At 51.3% G+C, this 15,110-nt stretch overlaps 1 pseudogene across 1 annotated transcript; it reads left to right on the top strand.

The window, feature by feature from the left end:
- The first annotated feature begins 13,392 nt into the window (after positions 1-13,392).
- Positions 13,393-14,371, top strand: LOC308223302 (olfactory receptor 14A16-like; annotated as a pseudogene). Its single transcript has one exon. The product of its transcript is annotated as an olfactory receptor 14A16-like (transcript).
- The last annotated feature ends 739 nt before the right edge of the window (positions 14,372-15,110 follow it).

Here is a 15,110-nt window from a genome sequence, read left to right as displayed (position 1 = left end):
GACCCAAGCACAGTGCCCACTGCCTGGACAAGCTAAACACAGTATACTCTGCTCTTGCCTATTTTCTAGTGGCAACAGCTCTGGATCAAGATGTTCTCAATCTATAGCTAATGGATGTGTTACCCCAGTGCAGTAAGCACCGGTGTAAGTGGTAGTCCCACTTGCTGGTTCTCCGAGGAGCGAGTAGCCAATCTTGTATAATTCCCAGGAGTCAGTTCCACACCACCGATGAATCGGCATGCACATGATCAGACCTATGGTTCAGGGGTTCTGAGTGCCGGTCGGACCCATCGAGCAGGAATGCATCGATGTCGGGTACCTGTGGAGACACAAGCATAACCCTTCCCCCAAGTTATTAAAGGGTATGGCCCTTCCCATTGACTGGATTCTAAGTTTTTTATCATAACTGGCACTTGACCATGAATTGCTTCTAAGGCTGGTCACCCAAAATGTTTTTCCACCAGCGGCTGGTCATCTTGCCAGCAATTTAAAAAAAATTCAAGGCATACAGTGCTTTTGCTATGCGTTCTTGGGGGCAGTTATAGCCCTCGCTTCCCCCTTCTTGTTTTATAACATATTTTTGCGGGTCCCATGGGCACGTTCAATAAGCGCTTGCCCAGAGGGGTTTCCTGGTTTAGCAGTAGCAGTCATTTTTTCTCCTTCTTAGCAGCTGGTGCATCACTGTGGTTTTGACTTTTGGCCTGGGGATAATACTGATAAAGCCGATGTTTTTGGTTGCTGGTCAGAATGTTTACCCTGACCAAGGACTTTGTGAGTCTCATGCTCTGCCAGGGAGGAGGAGAAGCCGGGAGGAAGCAGGGACAGGACACCTGACCCAAACTAGCCAAAGAGGTATTCCGTACCACAGCACGTCATGCCCAGGATGTAGAACTGAGAGTACCCGGAAGGGCTGGATCACTGCTGGGTGGGGGTGAGGTACCATTTGGTGAGCAGTTGTATTCTCTTCCGTTGTTATTTCCTTTATCATTATTATTAATGGTGGTAGCAGTAGTGATTTGTGTTATACCTTAGGTACTAAACTATTCTTACCTCAACCTGTGGGAGTTACATTCTTTCGATTCTCTTCCCCATCCCTCCAGGAGCGGAGGGAAGAAAGGTGGGGGGGAAGTAGACTGCGTGGTTCTAATTTACGGCCTGGGCTTAAACCACGACAGGGGTTATGTGGGATGCCTGTGATATGTTCAATGCCCCAGGCAGACAAAAATGCAGCAACTTTACGGGACGTGTATGCCGGGCCACTATCAGTTTTCACATGGCTTGGCGTTCCCATAAAGGCAAAAGCCTGTGTCAAATGGTGACAAACATGGCAGGCCTTTTCCCCAGCATGTGGGCTGGCAAAGAGGGGGTTAGAATGAGTATCTAAGGAAACATGAACTTACTTCAGTCAGCCAAAAGCTGGGAAATGAGCAACATCTGTCTGCCAGAGATCGAGTGAATACAGACTGCGAGGGTTGACACCATACAAAGAGGGTAACAAGCATTTGAAATCTCTCTCAGCAGCGCATGTTATGCCCATTGTACTATGCCAACTACATACTGAGAAGCTGAGACAATATTTAAGGGCTTGTCTGGCTGGCGTAAAAATGCTCTGACGACTGCTGCCAGCTCCACAACCTGCGTAGAGCCTTGAACATATGACACATCAGAGCACCAAGTGACACCAACTCTTCAAACCAGGACGGATTTGCCAGACTTCCCTGACCAGCCTGTGAAAACCATCCTTGCCCCACGGATGGGGCTATGGCTTTGAGCCATACGGGGTTTTAGGGGTGCAAAATCAAAGAACTGTGGCAAGGCTTTTTTTGGCCAATGGATGGAAATTTACTGGGAAAAGCCTGCAAGAATATATACAAAGGCAACACTGAGTTGGAATAGATGATTTAAAAGCTCCATGGTAGCATTCATAGAATCATAGAATCATAGAATAGTTAAGGTTGGAAAGGACCTTACGATCATCTAGTTCCAACCCCTGCTGCCATGGGTGCAGGTAGTTAGGGGATTATTCTGAGGGCTAAAACGTGAAATAACTGAGTTGAACAAAGGCACTCAGACCTTTTCCATTATATTTGGCACATGTTCACAGAGAACTTGCAGGCTGAAGGAATAGTTTCCCTTGGAAATCTCATTAAGAAAGGCATTAGTTGTGTCTTAATAAAATTAAACAGCAAGACTTAGAGCTAACATTGTGTGACTAACACATTCTTTATAACTGCTGTACTGACGACCGTAATCATAGAATCATACAATCATAGAATAGTTACGGTTAGAAAGGACCTTAAGATCATCTAGTTCCAACCCCCCTGCCTCGGGCAGGGACACCTCACACTAAACCATGTCACCCAAGGCCTCATCCAACCTGGCCCTGAACACCGCCAACGATGGAGCATTCACAACCTCCCTGGGCAACCCATTCCAGTGCCTCACCACCCTCTCAGTAAAGAATTTCTTCCTTAGATCCAACCTAAATTTCTCTGTTTAAGTTTTAACCCATTGCCCCTTGTCCTATCACTACAGTCTCTAATGAAGAGTCCCTCCCCACCATCCTTATACCCCCCTTCAGATACTGAAAGGCTGCTGTGAGGTCTCCACGCAGCCTTCTCTTCTCCAGGCTGAACAGCCCCAAGTTTCTCAGCCTGTCTTCATACGGGAGGTGCTCCAGTTCCCTGATCATCCTTGTGGCCCTCCTCTGGGCTTGTTCCAACAGTTCCATGTCCTTTTTATGTTGAGGACACCAGAACTGCACACAATGCTCCAAGTGAGGTCTCAGGAGAGCAGAGCAGAGGGGCAGGATCACCTCCTTCAACCTGCTGCTCATGCTCCTTTTGATGCAGCCCAGGATACGCTTGGCTTTCTGGGCTGTGAGCGCACACGGTAGCCGGCTCATGTTCATTTTCTCATTGACCAACACCCCCAAGTCTTTCTCCACAGGGCTGCTCTGGATCTCTGCTCTGCCCAACCTGTAGCAGTGCCTGGGATTGCTCCGACTCAGGTGTAGGACCTTGCACTTGGTATGGTTAAACTTCATAAGGTTGGCATCAGCCCACCTCACAAGCATGTCAAGGTCCCTCTGGATGACATCCCTTCCCTCCAGCATATCAACCGAACCACACAGCTTGGTGTCATCGGCAAACTTGCTGAGGGCGCACTCAATCCCACTGTCCATGTCAGCGACAAAGATGTTGAACAAGACCGGTCCCAACACCCATCCCTGAGGGACACCACTCGTTACTGGTCTCCAGCCAAACACTGAGACATTGACCACAACTCTTTGCGTCTGGCCGTCCAGCCAGTTATTTATCTACTGAGTGGTCCACCCATCAAATTGATGTCTCTCCAATTTGGAGACAAGGATGTTGTGTGGGACAGTGTCGAACGTTTTGCACAAGTCCAGGTAGATGACCTCAACTGCTCTACCCCTGTCCATCAGTTCCATAGCTCCACCATAGAAGGCCAACAGATTGGTTAGGCAGGATTTCCCCTTTGTGAAGCCATGCTGGCTGTCATCAAGCACCTCCTTGTTTTTCATGTGCCTCAGCATGCCTTGCAGGAGAATCTGCTCCAAGATTTTGCCAGGCACAGAGGTGAGACTGACTGCTCTGTAATTCCCCTGATCATCCATTTTCCCCTTCTTGAAAATGGGGGTTATATTTCCCTTTTTCCAGTCATTGGGAACTTCACCTGACTTCCGTGAGCATTCAACGATGGACAGTGGCTTAGCAACTTCATTTGCTAGCTCCTTCAGGACCCACAGATGGATTTCATCAGGTCCGACGGACTTGTGCACGTTCAGGTTCTTAAGATGGTCTCGAATCAGATCCTCTCCTGCAATGGGCCTAGGATGTTCATTCTCACAATCCCTGCATCTGCCTTCCAAGACTTGGGTGGTGTGGTCAGAGCATTTGCAGTGAAGACTGAGGCAAAGAAGTCATTCAGAACCTCAGCCTTCTCCAAATCCAGGGTAGCCAGTTCTCCTGAAAGCTTCCAGAGGGGGCCTACATTGTCCCTAGTCTGTCTTTTATTTGCTATGTACCTATAGAATCCCTTCCTGTTATCTTTCACATCCCTAGCCAAGTTCAATTCTAACTGGGCCTTAGCCTTCCTAACCTGGTCCCTAGCTTCTCAGACAACATCCCTGTATTCTTCCCAGACTGCCTGTCCTTGCTTCCACCTTTTATAAGCCTCTTTTTTTCCTTCGAAGTTTCATCAGCAGCTCCTTTTCCATCCAAGGAGGTCTCCTGGCTCTCCTGCTGCACTTTCTTCTTGTTGGGATAAAACACTCCTGAGCTTGGAGCAGGCGATACTTGAATATCAACCAACAGTGTTTGGGCCCCCTGCCCTCTACGGCTATATCCCATGGAACCTTACTAAGCAGGTTCCTGAAGAGGCCAAAGTCTGCTCTCTTGAAGTCCAGGGCAGTGAGCTCGCTGCACGTTCTTCTCACTGTCCTGAGGATCTCAAATTCGACCATCTCATGATCGCTGCAACCAAGGCTGCTCTGCAGTGTCACATTTCTAACCATCCCTTCTCTGTTGGTGAGCATGAGGTCAAGCATGGCACCTCTCCTTGTCGGCTCCTCTTATCACTTGCAGAAGGAAGTTGTCTTCCACACAATCGAGGAACCTCCTGGATTGCTTGTGCCGGGCTGTACTGTCTGTCCAACAGGTATCAGGGTGGTTGAAGTCCCCCACGAGAACAAGGGACTGCGAGTGTGAGGCTGTTCCTATCTGTCTGTAGAGTGCTTCATCCAGAGAGTCCTCTTGATCAGGCGGTCTGTAACAGATGCCCACAGTAATGTCTCCCATGGCTGTTCTCCCTTTAAAACTGACCCATAAACTCTCTGTTGACTGCTCACCTGTCCGCAGACAGAGTTGCATGCTCTGAAGCCATCACAAAGCCCTGGCGGTCGCTGTGGAGACTCCCATTGTGACGGGGCCCCCACGCTGAGCGTGGGCTATTTAAGGAGCCAGAGCCCTGCAGGAACCAGTGCAGAGGAGAGCCCTCCCTCGGGAGGCTGCATCTCCCGTGCCTGCCCTGCGCATCCAGGTACGTGTTCTTTGACTTTGCAATCCTGTTGTAGTGTTGGCTTGAAACACATGGTGGGTGCGTGCTCTAAAGGGAGGAGAAGCTGTCAGGAGATGTGCTGGTGCCATCCCACCTGTAGGAGCAGGGGCTGGGTGAGGAGGAGGCGCTGGGCTTGTTCATGTGCTTCGGAGACTTCACAAAACCCAAAGGTTTTAGTGAGCCCCATGGTGTATTTGGGCTGAGTCCATGAACCTCAGGTGCTGAGAGGAGACTGAGGAAACCTCTCAAGAAGTCCAAGTCAGAAGCAAAGCCCCAAGTCCCTTCAGCATTAATGGTCCCCACTGAGGGCTGTTACTGACAAAGCCTCCCCAGGGACTCGTTAAAGGAAGTAACTGCAGGCTGTGACTACTGGGAGACAAAGGCAAAATGCAGGTGTCTGGTGGTGAGAAAACCCTTGGTTTGTTTGATGAAGCAGAAAGGCCAAGCCCTGACCACAGCCCTTGGAGAAGTAGAGCCTGAAATCCTGAGAATGAAAGTTCTCCTCATAGGCCTTGATGAAAGAGGCAACTGCCATAGCCCAGGGCACAGAGACCTTTTGTTCTTTTGGGCCTTTTTTGAGCCTTGCCAGAATCCTCACTCATCTCTGCTGCAGGCTGTCCTGCACTGGCCCATGCCTGCACCTCTTTCCCTTCAGGCTCTTGACACCCATCTTGCTTTCCCACCTGGCTCTCACCTGGCATTTCTGTACCTTCAGTCACATCTCTGCACCCATCGCTGTCTGCTCCTTGAAACACAAAGCCATGGGCTGAGCCAGACTCCCTCTGGGTGACCTCTTGCACCACAACTCCACCTTTTGAGAGACATTTCTCTTTCCTAACTTTGAGTCTGAACCTTCCAAGCTGCACTTTGCAGAGGTTTCCTTCTCTTCCCGCTAGCAAGAAAAACTCCATCATCTCTGAAGCCACATTTCAAGTAGTTGTAGGCTGCTACTATAGTGTCAATTCAGCAGGTGGAGTGAATATCCCTCAGGAAGGCCATCTAAAGGAGGCTTCTAGAGGAATGGGTGATGCCATCAGGATAGAGAACTAAGCACCATGGGAGAGCAGTGGGAAAAGGGAATGGTCTGGATTGAGAACTTCCTGGCAAGAGCCAGAAGGAAAGGTGGTGTCCTTGGGTGCAAGGTACCCCATGCTGTGGGTACAGGGCACCTCATTTGGGACAGCTTCCTGCCTGTAGCACCCTCTCAGCTGTGCACACCCCACTCTCTGCCCACACTCACAAGTTTCTCATAGAAGCTTTGCGCTTCCCCTGGAGTAGTGACCCCTCACTGCAGCCCAGGCCTGGGGAGGGTGCATTCAGGCAGCTGTCTTGGTTTCTGGCACTGGAGGTGGCTGCTGGCCATGCTCTGCTGGGCACAGTTTTTTTGTTTCTCCTCATGAGAGCTCCGTGATCTGCCTTTGAAACCGTGCTGCCCCGCTCTCAGCACAGGACAAGTGTTTGGGGGTTCTTAAATTCAATGTGTGTGAAGGCATCTTACAGGGAGTGCAAGTGTAAGCAAAGGGCAAATGGGAAAGGACTGATGGACACTGCAGCTCTCCTGGCTCTGCACTAAGCTACGAAGAGCTGACAACTTCTCCCTGTTTCAATACTTTTTCAGTCATAGAAAGAATATTTTATACCCCTAAAAAACCCTCAGCAATGTTATGCCAGTAAATAAATGCTCTTTCAGTGAAGCTCAGGAGTGTTGTATCCCAACAAGAAGGAAGTGCAGCAGGAGGGCCAGGAGACCTCGGATGGATAAGGAGCTGCTGAGGAAACTTTGAGGGAAAAAAGAGACTTATGAAAGTGTCCTGGGTTCAGCAGTAGCAGTCATTTTTCTCCTCAGCAGCTGGTGCAGTGCTGTGTTTTTGACTTTCAGCCTGGGATCTATGCTGATAACACCGATGGTTTTAGTCTTTGCTCAGTAATGTTTACCCTGACCAAGGACTTTGTGAGTCTCATGCTCTGGCAGGGAGGAGGGGAAGCCTGGAGGAAGCAGAGACAGGACACCTGACCCAAACTAGCCAGAGGTATTCCATACCAGAGCACGTCATGCACAGTATATAACCTGGGGGCACTTACCCAGAAGGGCTAGATCAGTGCTCAGGTAAGGATGGATATCGGTCAGAGGGTGGTGAGCAGTTGCATTCTCTCCCCTTGTTATTTCCGTTATCATTATTATTATTGGTGTTAGCAGCAGTGGTTTGTGTTATACCTTAGTTACTGGACTGCTCTTATCTCAACCCGTGGGAGTTAAATTCTTTCGATTCTCCTCCTCATCCATCCAGGAGTGGGGGGAGTAAGGGGGGAGCGAGCGAGCGGCTGTGTGGTTTTGGGTTGCCGACTGGGCTTAAAGCAGGACAAAAAGGGGGAAGCAAGGACATGGGGCCTGGGAAGAATACAGGGATGTTTTCCGGGAAGCTAGGGACCAGGTTAGGAAAGCTAAGGCCCTGTTAGAATTAAACATGGCTAGGGATGTGAAAGATAACAGGAAGGGATTCTATAGCTACATAGCAAATAAAAGACAGACTAGGGACAACTTGCGCCCTCTCTAGAGGCTATCAGGAGAACTGGCTACCCTGGATTTGGAGAAGGCTGAGGTTCTTAATGACTTCTTTGCCTCAGTCTTCAGTGCAAATGCTCTGATCACCCAAGTCTTGGAAGGCAGATGCAGGAACTGTGAGAATTAAAACCTTGGGCCCACTGCAGGAGAGGGTCTGGTTTGAGACCATCCGAACAACCTGAATGTGCGCAAGTCCATGGGACCAGATGAAATCAATCCGCGGGTCCTGAAGGAGCTGGCAAATGAAGTTGCTAAGCCACTGGCCATCATATTTGAAAAATCATGGCAGTCAGGTGAAGTTCCCGATGACTGGAAAAAGGGAAATATAACCCCCATTTTCAAGAACGGTTTCCTGATACGCTGTGCCCCACGCCACTGCCCGGAACATTATCCTGGGCCTTGAGAACCAGATTTTGTGGTGACATGGCACCCCAGAAAGAATTGAATCAGACAATGGGACTCATTTCCAGAATAACCTTATAGACACTTGGGCCAAAGAGCATGGCATTGAGTGGGTATATCACATCCCCTACCATGCACCAGCCTCTGGGAAAATCGGATGGTACAACAGGCTGTTAAAAACTACACTGAGAGCAATGGGTGGGGGAACTTTCAGACATTGGGATACACACTTACCAAAGGCCAACTGGTTGGACAACACCAGAGGATCTGCCAACAGGGCTAGATCACTGCGGGGTGGGGGCGAGGTACCGGTTGGTGAGCGGTTATATTCTCTTCCTTGTTATTTCCTTTATCATTATATACTGTCCTGGGTTCAGCAGTAGCAGTCATTTTTTCCTCCTTCTTAGTAGCTGTTGCAGCACTGTGTTTTTGACTTTTGGCCTGGGAACAAAGCTGATAACACCGATGTTTAGACTGACCAAGGACTTTGTGAGTCTCATGCTCTGCCAGGGAGGAGGGGGGGCCGGGAGGAAGCGAGGACAGGACACCTGACCCAGGCTAGCCAAAGAGGTATTCCATACCACAGCAGGTCATGCCAGGGGATGTAACTGGGAGCTACCCGGAAGGGCACGTCCTCTTTCTGTCGGGCTCTCTTTTCCGGCGGGCGGTATCGTATTCTCTTCCCTTGTTATTTCTCTTATCATTATTATTATTGGTGGCAGCAGTAGTGATTTGTGTTATACCTTAGTTACTGGACTGTTTTTATCTCAACCCGTGGGAGTTACATTCTTTCGATTCTCCTCCCCATCCCTCTGGGGGGGTGGGGGGGAAGTAGACTGCGTGGTTCTAATTTACAGCCGGGGCTTAAACCACGAAAAAAGGGAAAAATGGATGACCCAGGGAATTACGGAGCAGTCAGTCTCACCTCTGTGCCTGGCAAACTCTTGGAGCAGATTCTCCTGCAAGGCATGCTGAGGCACATGAAAAACAAGGAGGTGGTTGGTGACAGCCAGCATGGCTTCACAAAGGGGAAATCCTACCTGACCAGTTTGGTGTCCTCCTATGATGGGGCTACGGAACTGATGGACAGGGGTAGAGCAGTTGAGGTCATCTACCTGGATTTGTGCAAAGCGTTCGACACTGTCCCATACGACATCCTTGTCTCTAAATTGGAGAGACATCAATATGATGGGTGGACCACTCGGTGGATAAAGATCTGGCTGGATGGCCGCATGCAAAGAGTTGTGGTCAATGTCTTAGTGTCCGGCTGGAGACCAGTAATGAGTGGTGTACCTCAGGGATGGGTGTTGGGACCGGTCTTGTTCAACATCTTTGTTGGTGACATGGACAGTGGGATTGAGTGCGCCCTCAGCAAGTTTGCCGATGACACCAAGCTGTGTGGTTTGGTTCATACGCTGGAGGGAAGGGATGCCATCCAGAGGGACCTTGACATGCTTGTGAGGTGGGCTGATGCCAACCTTATGAAGTTTAACCATGCCAAGTGCAAGGTCCTACACCTGAGTCGGAGCATTCCCAGGCACTGCTACAGATTGGGCAGAGCAGAGATCCAGAGCAGCCCTGCAGAGAAAGACTTGGGGGTGTTGGTCGATGAAAAATGAACATGAGCCGGCTACCGTGTGTGCTCGCAGCCCAGAAAGCCAACTGTATCCTGGGCTGCATCAAAAAGGAGATTGACCAGCAGGTTGAAGGAGGTGATCCTGCCCCTCTCCTCTGCTCTCCTGAGACCTCACTTGGGTATTGTGTGCAGTTCTGGTGTCCTCAACATCAAAAGGACATGGAACTGTTGGAACAGGTCCAGAGGAGAGCCACGAGGATGATCAGGGGACTGGAGCACCTCCCATGGGAAGACAGGCTGAGAAACTTGGGGCTGCTCAGCCTGGAGAAGAGAAGGCTGCGTGGAGACTTCATAGCAGCCTTCCAGTATCTGAAGGGGGGCTATAAGGATGGTGGAGACCGACTCTTCATTAGAGACTGTAGTGATAGGACAAGGGGCAATGGGTTAAATCTTAAACAGAGAAATTTAGATTAGATCTAAGGAAGAAATTCTTTACTGTGAGGGTGGTGAGGCACTGGAATGTGTTGCCCAGGGAGGTTGTGAATGCTCCATCCCTGGCAGTGTTGAAGGCCAGGTTGCACAAAGCCTTGGGTGGCATGGTTGCTTTGCATGGCCAGGGACTGCCAGGGCAATTACCTGCAAGGTAATTAGCTCATTAGCCTGGAGGCTTCCTCAGGTGCTGACAAAAGACCTTTTCTGTTTCCCCTCCCTGAGCAAGTAGTTTGTAACTGGGAGCACAATGTCCCTCTTATCCACTCCTCTGATCCTCAGTCACAAAAGCCAACCCAACCTGTTCCCTGTCACACAGAGGACCTCCAGAAATCCAAGTTTCCCCTTCATGCAGGGGGCATCCACCCTCCTCATCCTTCTTGTCTCCATGCTACACCTCTTGGGCTTCCAGCCATCAAAGGGACATGAGACTACAATTCTCTGCTTACAGAGCTAGATCTAGGGAACAGCATTTAAATGATGCCTCACAGAGTCCAGTGCATTTTTTCCTGTGACAGCAACAGACCAGCAGGTCCTGGTGAAAAACATTCTCTCAGCACCTTGGATGCTGCCCCATTGGTCTCATGGACTGGTAAGGGTGTAGTCTGCAAAGACCCTAACCCCTGACTTTATCCCCATCCAGTGCCGGTTGTTCCCCTTTCCCATCCAGGGTCCTTTCTCAAAGCACAAAGTCCTGAGAGATCTTGCTGGTGGTAACTGAGGCAAAGAGGAGATAGGCTGTCTGAGATATACCTGCATGTACTCTTGCTTTATTTAATGGTGGTCCTGCGTTATCTTGTTTCTTCTTTAACTGTTCCTGAAGTAGGAGCATCTCATCCTGGTGCTCTTCAATTCCTGTTTGAGCTTGTCTGAGATTTGCTATGACCCATCGCTGGGCATAAAGGATGCTGTGTCTGAAAGCCAGATGTAGCCAAGCACACAGTTAAAATGCTTGGGCTGTTCCTTAGCTGAATCATCAAGGGAGTGAGTAAAGACCCTGCAGTGATGTACTTTGTGTTCACTCAATGCCTGCAGCTAAAGGGTGGCAGAAAGGACAGACCTGGCATCACTGATAGCAACTGATGCCTGATGCCTCTGAGCTCTTACAAGAATATTCCCAACAACATTGTCTTGTCTCTATATCAGCCTGCACATATCTTTGGCCTGTCTCTATAACTTGCACGTAACTTTGACCAGCCCTGTAATGCCAAATGTCACCAGAGATTTGCACCCAGACACCTCACTCCTGGCCCCCGTCAATGTTAATGCTGAGACAAAGAGCTCCCTCATGTAGGTGCCTTTTCAAGGAAGACCTGACCAGAGGCAGGAGGAATCCTACCTCCAGTGGGTTTGTGGTGTTCACGGGAGGGAGCTGAGTCCCCTTCCAGCCGCAGGCCTACAGACTTAGGAGGAGATGCCTCAGCTAACCAGGGTGAATCCACTCCATCAGCAAGGGTAAAGGAGATCCCAGCCTGTCTTTGTCTGGCTGTCCTAACGATGGGACAAGAAACAGGCTGCCCACAGAAGTGGTTCTGTCACCATTCCTGGAGGCCTTTAAAACACATGGAGATGTGGCACTTGTTGACATGGGTCAGTGGTGGACATGACAGTGTTTGGTTAATAGAGTTAAGAGTTGATGTTAAGGGTCTTTTTGAATCTAAATGATTCTGTAATTGTGAGAAACTTTGTTTACACCAAACTCCATCTCTCAGCAGAGCAATGACACTGCAGGCAGGCAGTGTGTCTGCCAGCTGAGGGAGGGAACATCAGTGCTTGCTTCAGGCTGTTTCCCATGGGGTTCCTCTGGAGCCCAGGGAGCCCTGGAGGGAGCCCAGTGGGGCAGAGGCAGAACCACCTCCTGATGAGCTGGGACCAAGGGGAGACCTGCGAGCCTCAGAGAGCTTAAAGGCACTTGGCAGTGGAGGATGCTGAGAGCTCCCTGCAGGAGAAACCTTCCCAGCCCTGTGCATGGTAAGGCAGGGCAATGCAGCCGCAGTTCCTGGAGGGATCTGCTCAAGCTGCTGCCTCGGACAGTCCATGGGATCTGTCAGGAGGACTCTCTTGGTTTCTCTGTGTAGATAAGGAGGAGGATGTGCTGCAGAGCAGGGCTTCTCTCTGCACCATGCGAGGAACAGGACAAGGCAGGTCCCTTGTCCCGGGGCTGGCTGCAGGCTGTGAATGTGGGTGTGCAGGCAGGGGTGCCCAGCGCTGTCCTTGCCAGCAGGGTGCCTGCAGCCCAGGGGCTGTGTGCAGGGGCAGGGACTCTGCTGCCTGCCAGGGTCAGCACTCAGCCTGCCCGGGAGCTCCCCACGGCGCTGGGGGAGAGGTGCTGGGGGTAAGCAACAACCCCTGGCAGGGCAGTAGAAGTGTTCTTGTGCACTGGAGAGGGTGCTGTGTGGGTCAGGGCTGCTCAGAGCTCCACATCACTCTGAGCACGTTTGCAGAGGTTCCTGCTGAAAGACACTGAGGCAGCGTTTACCTGACAGGGAAGGATTCTGAGCTCTGATGTTTTCCACTCTTGGTGGGCAGGTTGGGCAGTGGGAGCTGGGAATTTCCTTCTCTGCTTTGGAGAAGGCACCGAGAGTCTTGTCAGGACTTGTGTGAGCTTCTCCTGAGACCCTGCACAGGCAGAGATGCTCCTGGGCAGAGCCCTGCTGCCGGGAGGGGTGTGCAGGGCAGAGCTGAGCACACAGCCCATGGGATGGGCTCTGGGAGTACTGAGAGGGAGCAGAGCTGGGCCCAGAGCAGCAGCTCCTGGCAGGGACAGCTCCAGGCGGCAGAGACATGGGCAGGGAGTGGGGGGAAAGTGCAGCCCAGGCCTGGGGAGGGTGCGTTCAGGCAGCTCTCTTGGTGTCTGGCACTGGAGGTGGCTGCTGGCCATGCTCTGCTGGGCAAGGAGCTGACTGTCCCTCTAGAAAGTGCAGGGCAGCTGAGAACCAGACTGATGGACTCTGCAGCAACCTTGAGTAGGCACAAACCCACAGACAATTGAGCCCTTTTGTCTGTCCCATGCTCAGACTCTTTAAAGTCGCCTTCAAAAATTTATTTAGCAAATTTATCCCTAAAAGAGTCACTCTTCAGATGTGACACTGGGAAAGCAAACAAACCAAACAACCTCAGAGACAATCATGACCAAGTCACACTGAGACTATCCTATGAAGACCAAAAGTGTTCAGAGTTGTGAGTGTGTAAATTGAACTTCTGTATCTGACATCCCTCTTGTCCTAACCTGTCACTGCCTTTTTCTCCTGTGACAGTGCCCCATGCCCAGAGGCAGCAGATGTCCAACGGCAACTCCATCACCCACTTCCTCCTCCTGCCATTCGCAGACAGGCGGGAGCTGCAGCTCTGGCACTTCTGGCTCTTCCTGGGAATCTCCCTGGCTGCGCTCCTGGGCAACAGCCTCATCATCACCAGCACAGCCTGCGACCAGCACCTCCCCACCCCCATGTACTTCTTCCTCCTCAACCTCTCCCTGCTGGACCTGGGCTGCATCTCCACCACTGTCCCCAAATCCATGGCCAATTCCCTCTGGCACACCACGGCCATCTCCTACACAGGTTGTGCTGCACAGATCTTTTTCTTTCTCTTTTTCATTTCGGCAGAGTATTTTCTCCTCACTGTCATGTCCTGCAACCGCTACGTTGCCATCTGCAAGCCCCTGCACTACGGGAGCCTCCTGGGCAGCAGAGCTTGTGTCCACATGGCAGCAGCTGCCTGGGGCGCTGGGTTTCTCACTGCTCTGCTGCACACAGCCAATACATTTTCACTCCCCCTCTGCCGAGGCAATGCTGTGGAGCAGTTCTTCTGTGAAATCCCCCAGATCCTCAAGCTCTCCTGCTCACATTCCTACCTCAGGGAAGTTGGGCTTCTTGTGCTAAGTTGCTTTCTAGTACTTGGCTGGTTTGTGTTCATTGTGGGGTCCTATGTGCAGATCTTCAGGGCCGTGCTGAGGATGCCCTCTGAGCAGGGACACCACAAAGCCTTTTCCACGTGCCTCCCTCACCTGGCTGTGGTCTCCCTCTTTGTCAGCACTGGTACCTTTGCCTATTGGAAGCCCCCCTCTATCTCCTCCCCATCCCTGGATCTGGTGGTGTCAGTGCTGTACTCGGTGGTGCCTCCAGCAGTGAAACCCCTCATTCTACAGCCTGAGGAACCAGGAGCTCAAGGATGCTGTGAGGAAGCTGGTGACTGGATGTGTTTCAGCAGCTATACACTGCCTGCTGTCCTCTAAAAAGGGCTGCCAGTGCAGGTCATGACAGGCCAAATCTGTCTTTGCTGCTTTACATTTGTTTTCCTGTTTCAATTTGTGATGATTTTCTCTTCATAGAAATGTCAGTTTTCATCTTCTCCTTCTTAAGTAGCCACCGTCTGATGTGACCCACAGACCTTGTGTCAGTGAAGGACTCTCACTGTATTTAAGGGAAATAAATGGTCCTGCAGCAACTTCTTGTCTGTGCTATGTCCTCCCATGGCAGGAATGAAGGGGAATGAAATCAGCTTTCTGGCTGCTCCAGCTCTGGGATGGCTGCTCTGTGCCTGGAGCAGGAAGAGCTCTTGAGGAGCCCAAGGGCCGGGGCTGTTGTGCTGGTGTGGGGAGATGGGATGGCATGGGGGAGCGGCAGAGCTCTCAGGGTGTCCTGGGCAGGAGAGCAGGGGACACAGGGGTCCCTGCAGGGGACTCCCCTGCAATGGCCCAGGCTGGGGCTGCCTGGCTGGGAGCAGCCCATGGGAAAGGTCTGGGTGGGCAGGAGCTGGATAGGAGGCAGCGTGTGCCCTGGCAGCAAGGGAGGACAGCAGCATGGCGGGCTGTATGACCAGGAGCACGGCAGGAGAACAAGGGAAGGGATGCTCTGGAATACTCCATCCAGGTTTCAGATCCCCAATTCAGGAACACCATTGGTAAGCAGGAGTGGGTTTAGCAACGGGCTCTCAGGACAGGCAGGGACTGGAGCACGGTGCCTGTGGGGAGGGGCTGGGGGAGCTGGGCTTGTCCAG

This window comes from Psittacula echo, assembly GCF_963264785.1.
Source record: "Psittacula echo genome assembly, chromosome: 6".
NCBI lineage: Eukaryota > Metazoa > Chordata > Aves > Psittaciformes > Psittacidae > Psittacula > Psittacula echo.
This window is presented reverse-complemented; position numbering and strand designations above follow the sequence as displayed.